The sequence below is a fragment of the Dermacentor variabilis genome, unplaced genomic scaffold, assembly GCF_050947875.1.
Source record: "Dermacentor variabilis isolate Ectoservices unplaced genomic scaffold, ASM5094787v1 scaffold_12, whole genome shotgun sequence".
Taxonomy (NCBI): domain Eukaryota; kingdom Metazoa; phylum Arthropoda; class Arachnida; order Ixodida; family Ixodidae; genus Dermacentor; species Dermacentor variabilis.
Window position 1 is genome coordinate 5,569,675 of NW_027460280.1, and position 9,034 is coordinate 5,578,708.

Sequence of the window (9,034 nt, forward strand, 5' to 3'; positions counted from 1 at the left end):
CGCCCCGTTAGCTTAATTGGTAGAGCATCGCTCGCGAAATGCGAAGGTTGTGGGTTCGGTTCCCACCTGCGGCAAGTTGTTTTTCATCCACTTTAAATTCCATTAACTTATCAATTCTTCATTCCATTTATTAAGCACAAGTAATTTCCCCTATGTTGTCCTGGGTGTCACTGTTTGTTGGCTTCTCACGATATGACTAATAAAAATCGGGCCCCTCGGTTAACCCCCTCTCTTCTCGTTTATTACATAACGAGGGTCTCGAATCCGGCAACATTGATGCCTTCAAGTAGCATATGTGGGTTTATTGAGCAGTTGCTTTCTCCCAATAAGATCAAGTTCTCGTGACGCCTGCGGCACCAACGACGTTCCACATCCTCCGCCAAGGTCAGTGAGTGGTGGCGCTGGCTAACACTCCCAGGGTTCTACTAGTACACCTAAATGCCCAAGCAAGTGCATGGGGAGACACCGCCCAGTTAGCTCAATTGGTAGAGCATCGCACGCAAAATGCGAAGGTTGCGGGTACGGTTCCCACCTGCGGCAAGTCGTTTTTTCGTCCAGTTTAATTGCCATTAACTTATCCATTATTCATTCCATTTATTAAGCGCAAGTAATTTCCCCTATGTTGTCCTGGGTGTCAGTGTTTCTTGGCTTCTCACGATATGACTAATAAAAATCGGGCCCCTCGGTTAACCCCCTCCCTTCTCGTTTATTACATAACGAGGGTCTCGAATCCGGCAACATTGATGCCTTCAAGTAGCATATGTGGGTTTATTGACCAGTTGCCTTCACCCAAAAATATCACGTTCTCGTGACGCCTGTGGCAACAAGGACGTTCCACGTCTGCCGCCAAGGTCTGTGAGTGGTGGCGCTGGCTAACACCCCAGGGTCCAGGGTTTTACTAGTACACCTAAATACCCAAGAAAGTGGATGGGGAAACAGCGCCGCGGTAGCTCAATTGGTAGAGCATCGCTCGCGAAATGCGAAGGTTGTGGGTTCGGTTCCCACCTGCGGCAATTTCTTTCTTCATCCATTTTAATTTCCATTACCTTATCGATTCTTCATTTCTTTTATTAAGCACAACTAATTTCCACAATGTTGTCCTGGGTGTCAGTGTTTGTTGGCTTCTCATGATATGACTAATAAAAATCGGGCCCCTCGGTTAACGCCCTCTCTTCTGGTTTATTACATAACGAGGGTCTCGAATCCGACAACATTGACGCCTTCAAGTAGCATATGTGGGTTTAGTGAGCAGTTGCTTTCACCCAATAAGATCAACTTCTCTTGACGCCTGCGGCAACAACGACGTTCCACATCCGCCGCCAAGGTCTCTGAGTGGTGGCGCTGGTTAACACTCCCAGGGTTCTGCTAGTACACCTAAATACCCAAGAAAGTGGATGGGGAAACAGCGCCCCGTTAGCTCAATTGGTAGAGCATCGCTCGCGAAATGCGAAGGTTGTGGGTTCGGTTCCCACCTACGGCAAGTTGTTTTTTCATCCACTTTTAATTCCATTAACTTATCAATTCTTCATTCCATTTATTAAGCACAAGTAATTTCCCCTATGTTGTCCTGGGTGTCACTGTTTGTTGGCTTCTCACGATATGACTAATAGAAATCGGGCCCCTCGGTTAACCCCCTCTCTTCTCGTTTATTACATAACGAGGGTCTCGAATCCGGCAACATTGATGCCTTCAAGTAGCATATGTGGGTTTATTGACCAGATGTCTTCACCCAATAAGATCAAGTTCTCGTGACGCCTGCGGCAACAACGACGTTCCACATCCGCCGCCAAGGTCTGTGAGCGGCGGCGCTGGCTAACACTCCCAGGGTTCTGCTAGTACACCTAAATACCCAAGAAAGTGGATGGGGAAACAGCGCCCCGTTAGCTCAATTGGTAGAGCATCGCTCGCGAAATGCGAAGGTTGTGGGTTCGGTTCCCACCTGCGGCAAGTTGTTTTTTCATCCACTTTAAATTCCATTAACTTATCAATTCTTCATTCCATTTATTAAGCACAAGTAATTTCCCCTATGTTGTCCTGGGTGTCACTGTTTGTTGGCTTCTCACGATATGACTAATAAAAATCGGGCCCCTCGGTTAACCCCCTCTCTTCACGTTTATTACATAACGAGGGTCTCGAATCCGGCAGCATTGATGCCTTCAAGTAGCTTATGTGGGTTTATTGACCAGATGTCTTCACCCAATAAGATCAAGTTCTCGTGACGCCTGCGGCAACAACGACGTTCCACATCCGCCGCCAAGGTCTGTGAGTGGTGGCGCTGGTTAACACTCCCAGGGTTCTGCTAGTACACCTAAATACCCAAGAAAGTGGATGGGGAAACAGCGCCCCGTTAGCTCAATTGGTAGAGCATCGCTCGCGAAATGCGAAGGTTGTGGGTTCGGTTCCCACCTGCGGCAAGTTGTTTTTTCATCCACTTTAAATTCCATTAACTTATCAATTCTTCATTCCATTTATTAAGCACAAGTAATTTCCCATATGTTGTCCTGGGTGTCACTGTTTGTTGGCTTCTCACGATATGACTAATAAAAATCGGGCCCCTCGGTTAACCCCCTCTCTTCTCATTTATTATATAACGAGGGTCTCGAATCCGGCAACATTGATGCCTTCAAGTAGCATATGTGGGTTTATTGACCAGTTGCCTTCACCCAAAAAGATCACGTTCTCGTGTCGCCTGCGGCAACAACGACGTTCCACATCCGCCGCCAAGGTCTGTGAGTGGCGGCGGTGGCTAACACTCCCAGGGTTCTGCTAGTACACCTAAATACCCAAGAAAGTGGAGGGGGAAACAGCGCCCCGTTAGCTCAATTGGTAGAGCATCGCTCGCGAAATGCGAAGGTTGTGGGTTCGGTTCCCACCTGCGGCAAGTTGTTTTTTCATCCACTTTAAATTCCATTAACTTTTCAATTCTTCATTCCATTTATTAAGCACAAGTAATTTCCCCTATGTTGTCCTGGGTGTCAGTGTTTGTTGGCTTCTCACGATATGACTAATAAAAATCGGGCCCCTCGGTTGCCCCCTCTCTTCTCGTTTATTACATAACGAGGGTCTCAAATCCGGCAACATTGATGCCTTCAAGTAGCATATGTGGGTTTATTGACCAGTTGTCTTCACCCAATAAGATCAAGTTCTCGTGACGCCTGCGGCAACAACGACGTCCCACATCCGCCGCCAAGGTCTGTGAGCGGCGGCGCTGGCTAACACTCCCAGGGTTTTGCTAGTACATCTAAATACCCAAGAAAGTGGATGGGGAAACAGCGCCCCGTTAGCTCAATTGGTAGAGCATCGCTCGCGAAATGCGAAGGTTGTGGGTTCGGTTCCCACCTGCGGCAAGTTGTTTTTTCATCCACTTTAAATTCCATTAACTTATCAATTCTTCATTCCATTTATTAAGCACAAGTAATTTCCCCTATGTTGTCCTGGGTGTCACTGTTTGTTGGCTTCTCACGATATGACTAATAAAAATCGGGCCCCTCGGTTAACCCCCTCTCTTCACGTTTATTACATAACGAGGGTCTCGAATCCGGCAGCATTGATGCCTTCAAGTAGCATATGTGGGTTTATTGACCAGATGTCTTCACCCAATAAGATCAAGTTCTCGTGACGCCTGCGGCAAATACGACGTTCCACATCCGCCGCCAAGGTCTGTGAGCGGCGGCGCTGGCTAACACTCCCAGGGTTCTGCTAGTACACCTAAATACCCAAGAAAGTGGATGGGGAAACAGCGCCCCGTTAGCTCAATTGGTAGAGCATCGCTCGCGAAATGCGAAGGTTGTGGGTTCGGTTCCCACCTGCGGCAAGTTGTTTTTTCATCCACTTTAAATTCCATTAACTTATCAATTCTTCATTCCATTTATTAAGCACAAGTAATTTCCCCTATGTTGTCCTGGGTGTCACTGTTTGTTGGCTTCTCACGATATGACTAATAAAAATCGGGCCCCTCGGTTAACCCCCTCTCTTCTCGTTTATTACATAACGAGGGTCTCGAATCCGGCAGCATTGATGCCTTCAAGTAGCATATGTGGGTTTATTGACCAGATGTCTTCACCCAATAAGATCAAGTTCTCGTGACGCCTGCGGCAACAACGACGTTCCACATCCGCCGCCAAGGTCTGTGAGCGGCGGCGCTGGCTAACACTCCCAGGGTTCCGCTAGTAAATATAAATACCCAAGAAAGTGGATGGGGAAACAGCGCCCCGTTAGCTCAATTGGTAGAGCATCGCACGCGAAATGCGAAGGTTGTGGGTTCGGTTCCCACCTGCGGCAATTTCTTTTTTCATCCACTTTAATTTCCATTACCTTATCGATTCTTCATTCCATTTATTAAGCACAACTAATTTCCACAATGTTGTCCTTGGTGTCAGTGTTTGTTGGCTTCTCATGATATGACTAATAAAAATCGGGCCCCTCGGTTAACCCCCTCTCTTCTGGTTTATTACATAACGAGTGTCTCGAATCCGACAACATTGACGCCTTCAAGTAGCATATGTGGGTTTATTGAGCAGTTGCTTTCTCCCAATAAGATCAAGTTCTCGTGACGCCTGCAGCAACAACGACGTTCCACATCCGCCGCCAAGGTCTGTGAGTGGTGGCGCGGGCTAACACTCCCAGGGTTCTGCTAGTACACCTATATACCCAAGAAAGTGGATGGGGAAACAGCGCCCCGTTAGCTCAATTGGTAGAGCATCGCTCGCGAAATGCGAAGGTTGTGGGTTCGGTTCCCACCTGCGGCAAGTTGTTTTTTCATCCACTTTAAATTCCATTAACTTATCAATTCTTCATTCCATTTATTAAGCACAAGTAATTTCCCCTATGTTGTCCTGGGTGTCACTGTTTGTTGGCTTCTCACGATATGACTAATAAAAATCGGGCCCCTCGGTTAACCCCCTCTCTTCTCGTTCATTACATAACGAGGGTCTCGAATCCGGCAACATTGACGCCTTCAAGTAGCATATGTGGGTTTATTGAGCAGTTGCTTTCTCCCAATAAGATCAAGTTCTCGTGACGCCTGCGGCACCAACGACGTTCCACATCCTCCGCCAAGGTCAGTGAGTGGTGGCGCTGGCTAACACTCCCAGGGTTCTACTAGTACACCTAAATGCCCAAGCAAGTGCATGGGGAGACACCGCCCAGTTAGCTCAATTGGTAGAGCATCGCACGCAAAATGCGAAGGTTGCGGGTACGGTTCCCACCTGCGGCAAGTTGTTTTTTCGTCCAGTTTAATTGCCATTAACTTATCAATTATTCATTCCATTTATTAAGCGCAAGTAATTTCCCCTATGTTGTCCTGGGTGTCAGTGTTTGTTGGCTTCTCACGATATGACTAATAAAAATCGGGCCCCTCGGTTAACCCCCTCCCTTCTCGTTTATTACATAACGAGGGTCTCGAATCCGGCAACATTGATGCCTTCAAGTAGCATATGTGGGTTTATTGACCAGTTGCCTTCACCCAAAAATATCACGTTCTCGTGACGCCTGTGGCAACAAGGACGTTCCACGTCTGCCGCCAAGGTCTGTGAGTGGTGGCGCTGGCTAACACCCCAGGGTCCAGGGTTCTACTAGTACACCTAAATACCCAAGAAAGTGGATGGGGAAACAGCGCCGCGGTAGCTCAATTGGTAGAGCATCGCTCGCGAAATGCGAAGGTTGTGGGTTCGGTTCCCACCTGCGGCAAGTTGTTTTTTCATCCACTTTATTTTCCATTAACTTATCGATTCCTCACTCCATTTATTGAGCACAAGTAATTTCCCCAATGTTGTCATTGGTGTCAGTGTTTGTTGGCTTCTCATGATATGAATAATAAAAATCAGGCCCCTCGGTTAACCCCCCTCTCTTCTCATTTATTACATAACGAGGGTGTCGCATCCGGCAACATTGATGCCTTCAGGTAGCATATGTGGGTTTATTGACCAGTTGCCTTCACCCAATAAGATCAAGTTCTCGTGACGCCTGCGGCAACAAGGACGTTCCACATCCTCCGCCAAGGTCAGTGAGTGGTGGCGCTGGCTAACACTCCCAGGGTTCTACTTGTACACCTAAATACCCAAGAAAGTGGATGGGGAAACAGCGCCGCGGTAGCTCAATTGGTAGAGCATCGCACGCGAAATGCGAAGGTTGTGGGTTCGGTTCCCACCTGCGGCAATTTCTTTTTTCATCCACTTTAATTTCCATTACCTTATCGATTCTTCATTCCATTTATTAAGCACAACTAATTTCCACAATGTTGTCCTTGGTGTCAGTGTTTGTTGGCTTCTCATGATATGACTAATAAAAATCGGGCCCCTCGGTTAACCCCCTCTCTTCTGGTTTATTACATAACGAGGGTCTCGAATCCGACAACATTGACGCCTTCAAGTAGCATATGTGGGTTTATTGAGCAGTTGCTTTCTCCCAATAAGATCAAGTTCTCGTGACGCCTGCGGCAACAACGACGTTCCACATCCGCTGCCAAGGTCTGTGAGTGGTGGCGCTGGCTAACACTCCCAGGGTTCTGCTAGTACACCTATATACCCAAGAAAGTGGATGGGGAAACAGCGCCCCGTTAGCTTAATTGGTAGAGCATCGCTCGCGAAATGCGAAGGTTGTGGGTTCGGTTCCCACCTGCGGCAAGTTGTTTTTCATCCACTTTAAATTCCATTAACTTATCAATTCTTCATTCCATTTATTAAGCACAAGTAATTTCCCCTATGTTGTCCTGGGTGTCACTGTTTGTTGGCTTCTCACGATATGACTAATAAAAATCGGGCCCCTCGGTTAACCCCCTCTCTTCTCGTTTATTACATAACGAGGGTCTCGAATCCGGCAACATTGATGCCTTCAAGTAGCATATGTGGGTTTATTGAGCAGTTGCTTTCTCCCAATAAGATCAAGTTCTCGTGACGCCTGCGGCACCAACGACGTTCCACATCCTCCGCCAAGGTCAGTGAGTGGTGGCGCTGGCTAACACTCCCAGGGTTCTACTAGTACACCTAAATGCCCAAGCAAGTGCATGGGGAGACACCGCCCAGTTAGCTCAATTGGTAGAGCATCGCACGCAAAATGCGAAGGTTGCGGGTACGGTTCCCACCTGCGGCAAGTCGTTTTTTCGTCCAGTTTAATTGCCATTAACTTATCCATTATTCATTCCATTTATTAAGCGCAAGTAATTTCCCCTATGTTGTCCTGGGTGTCAGTGTTTCTTGGCTTCTCACGATATGACTAATAAAAATCGGGCCCCTCGGTTAACCCCCTCCCTTCTCGTTTATTACATAACGAGGGTCTCGAATCCGGCAACATTGATGCCTTCAAGTAGCATATGTGGGTTTATTGACCAGTTGCCTTCACCCAAAAATATCACGTTCTCGTGACGCCTGTGGCAACAAGGACGTTCCACGTCTGCCGCCAAGGTCTGTGAGTGGTGGCGCTGGCTAACACCCCAGGGTCCAGGGTTTTACTAGTACACCTAAATACCCAAGAAAGTGGATGGGGAAACAGCGCCGCGGTAGCTCAATTGGTAGAGCATCGCTCGCGAAATGCGAAGGTTGTGGGTTCGGTTCCCACCTGCGGCAATTTCTTTCTTCATCCATTTTAATTTCCATTACCTTATCGATTCTTCATTTCTTTTATTAAGCACAACTAATTTCCACAATGTTGTCCTGGGTGTCAGTGTTTGTTGGCTTCTCATGATATGACTAATAAAAATCGGGCCCCTCGGTTAACGCCCTCTCTTCTGGTTTATTACATAACGAGGGTCTCGAATCCGACAACATTGACGCCTTCAAGTAGCATATGTGGGTTTAGTGAGCAGTTGCTTTCACCCAATAAGATCAACTTCTCTTGACGCCTGCGGCAACAACGACGTTCCACATCCGCCGCCAAGGTCTCTGAGTGGTGGCGCTGGTTAACACTCCCAGGGTTCTGCTAGTACACCTAAATACCCAAGAAAGTGGATGGGGAAACAGCGCCCCGTTAGCTCAATTGGTAGAGCATCGCTCGCGAAATGCGAAGGTTGTGGGTTCGGTTCCCACCTACGGCAAGTTGTTTTTTCATCCACTTTTAATTCCATTAACTTATCAATTCTTCATTCCATTTATTAAGCACAAGTAATTTCCCCTATGTTGTCCTGGGTGTCACTGTTTGTTGGCTTCTCACGATATGACTAATAGAAATCGGGCCCCTCGGTTAACCCCCTCTCTTCTCGTTTATTACATAACGAGGGTCTCGAATCCGGCAACATTGATGCCTTCAAGTAGCATATGTGGGTTTATTGACCAGATGTCTTCACCCAATAAGATCAAGTTCTCGTGACGCCTGCGGCAACAACGACGTTCCACATCCGCCGCCAAGGTCTGTGAGCGGCGGCGCTGGCTAACACTCCCAGGGTTCTGCTAGTACACCTAAATACCCAAGAAAGTGGATGGGGAAACAGCGCCCCGTTAGCTCAATTGGTAGAGCATCGCTCGCGAAATGCGAAGGTTGTGGGTTCGGTTCCCACCTGCGGCAAGTTGTTTTTTCATCCACTTTAAATTCCATTAACTTATCAATTCTTCATTCCATTTATTAAGCACAAGTAATTTCCCCTATGTTGTCCTGGGTGTCACTGTTTGTTGGCTTCTCACGATATGACTAATAAAAATCGGGCCCCTCGGTTAACCCCCTCTCTTCACGTTTATTACATAACGAGGGTCTCGAATCCGGCAGCATTGATGCCTTCAAGTAGCTTATGTGGGTTTATTGACCAGATGTCTTCACCCAATAAGATCAAGTTCTCGTGACGCCTGCGGCAACAACGACGTTCCACATCCGCCGCCAAGGTCTGTGAGTGGTGGCGCTGGTTAACACTCCCAGGGTTCTGCTAGTACACCTAAATACCCAAGAAAGTGGATGGGGAAACAGCGCCCCGTTAGCTCAATTGGTAGAGCATCGCTCGCGAAATGCGAAGGTTGTGGGTTCGGTTCCCACCTGCGGCAAGTTGTTTTTTCATCCACTTTAAATTCCATTAACTTATCAATTCTTCATTCCATTTATTAAGCACAAGTAA